We start from the raw sequence: 2,501 nt of genomic DNA, 5'->3' as shown, positions 1-2,501 counted from the left end.
GCTGGTCTTGAACTCCTGACCTCAGGTGATCCACCCACCTCAGCCTCCCAAAGTGCTGGGATTACAGGCGTGAGCCACCATGCCTGGCCTCCCTATAGGATATTAACAAGTTTTGTCTCTATCTCAGAATGCATTTCGGAATGCCCTTCCTGGAGCACTACAGACACTGTCTCTCAAAACATTCCTTGAACTAGCTTCACCATGTTGCTGACGCCCTTGTAAATTAAAGAAAATATCTTATATATATTCCTTCATTATTTGTATGAAAGTCAAGCTTTTCATATTGTGAAAATTATACTTCAGGCTGGGTGCAGTGGCCTGCACCTGTAATCCCAGCACTTTGGGAGGCCAAAGCAGCGGGATCACTTGAGGCCAGGAGTTTGACACCAGTCTGGCCAACATGTCAAACCCCATGTGTACTAAAAAAAAAAATCAAAATTAGCTGGGTGTGGTGGCACACACTTGTGGTTCCCGCTACTTGGGAGGCTGAGGCACAAGAATTGCTTGAACCCAGGAGACAGAGGTTGCCGTGAGCTGAAATTGTGCCACTGCACTCCAGCCAGAGCCAGAGCAAGACTCTGTCTCAAAGGAAAAACAATAAAAAGGAAAGAAAGTTATAGTTTGATACAGTATATGCTAATATAAAGGATATGATATGGCTTGGCTCTGTGTCCCCATCCAGATCGCACCTTGAATTGCAATAATCCCCATGCATCAAGGGTGGGACCAGGTGGAGATAATTGAATCATGGGGGCAGTTTCTCCCATGCTGTTCTCAGGATAGTGAGTGAGTTCTCATGAGATCTGATGGTTTTATAACAGGTTTTCCCCTTTGCTCCGCTCTCCTTCTCTCTCCTGCTGCCCTGTGAAGAGGTGTCTTCTGCCATAATTGTAAGTTTCCTGAGGCCTCCCCAGCCATGCAGAACTGTGAATCAATTTAAACCTCTTTTCTTTATAAATTACCCAGTTTTGGGTATTTCTTCATAGCAGCATGAGAATGGACTAATACAGTATACTAATAATAGCCCAGGTGATAGTGATGCTGATGCTACTGCCTCAGGGACCACACTTTGAGAACCACTAATCACAAATTTCCTTTTATTCATTTATTTAAGGCAGGGCTTTTCTCTGTCACCCGGGCTGGAGTATAATGGTGCAATCACGGCTCATGGTGCCTTGACCTCCCAGGCTCAAGCAATCCTCCTGTCTCACTTCTCAAGTAGCTGAAACCATAGGTGCATGCCACAATGCCCAGATATTTTTGTATTTTTTGTAGAGATAGAGTTTCACCATGTTGCTCAGGCTGGTCGTGAACTCCTGGGCTTGAGCAATTCGCCTGCCTTAGCCTCCTAAAGCAAAAGTTTCCTTTTAAAATACATGTATTTAGGTTTTAAAAATGAGTTGACTTAAAGCACATGAATAGATGTTCAACACTAACCACTGAGGAAATGCAAATTAAAACCACAGTAAGATATCACTACATGTCTATTAGAACAGCTCAAATCAAACATAGTGATAATATCAAATTATTGAGGCGAGGATGCAGACAAAACTAACACATACATCACTGGTGGAAATATAAAATGGTGGCCAAACACGGTGGCTCACGCCTGTAATCCCAGCACTTTGGGAGACCGAGGTGGGTGGATCACGAGGTCAAGATATCAAGACCATCCTGGCCAACATGATGAAACCCCATCTTTACTAAAAATACAAAAAAAAATTAGCTGGGCATGGTGGTGGGCACCTGTAGTCCCAGCTACTCGGGAGGCTGAGGCAGGAGAATCACTTGAACCCAGGAGGCTGAGGTTGCAGTAAGCTGAGATCATGCCATTGCACTCCACCCTGGGCAACAAGAGCAAAACTCTGTCTCAAAAAAAAAAAAAAAAAAAAGTCAGACATGTTGGTGGGTGCCTATAATCCCAGCTACTTGGGAGGCTGAGGCAGGAGAATTACTTGAACCCAAGAGGTGGAGGTTGAAGTGAGCTGAGATCACGCCACTGCACTCTAGGCTGGGCAACAGAGCAAGACTTCATCTCAAAAAAGTAAATAAATAAATAAAAAGGAACATGTACAACTTGGATGGATCTCAAAGGGCATTTGCTGAGTAGGAAGAAAAAGCCAATCTCAAAAGGCCACATACTTTGTGATTCTATTTGTATAATGTTCTTTTTTTGTTTGATTTTTGTTTTGTTTTTGAGACAAAGTCTCACTCTGGCCCTTCTGGAGTATAGTGGCATGATCTTGGTCATTTTTAGTAGAGTATTTACACCGTGATGTCAGTGTATCTTTAGTAGAGACAGGGTTTTGCCATGTTGGCCATGCTGGTCTTGAACTCCTGGCCTCAACTGATGCACCTGCCTCGGTCTCCCAAAGTGCTGGGATTATAGGTGTTAGCCACTGTGCCAGGCCTTCATTCATTCATTCATTCATTCATTGAGACAGAGTCTCGCCCTGTCTCTCAGGCTGGACTGCAGTGGCAGGATCACTGTAGCCTCCACC

Source organism: Colobus angolensis, unplaced genomic scaffold (assembly GCF_000951035.1).
Source record: "Colobus angolensis palliatus isolate OR3802 unplaced genomic scaffold, Cang.pa_1.0 Scaffold99, whole genome shotgun sequence".
In the NCBI taxonomy this organism is placed as follows: domain Eukaryota; kingdom Metazoa; phylum Chordata; class Mammalia; order Primates; family Cercopithecidae; genus Colobus; species Colobus angolensis.
The sequence above is the reverse complement of the archived record's forward strand: the minus strand, read 5'-3'. Positions refer to the sequence as shown.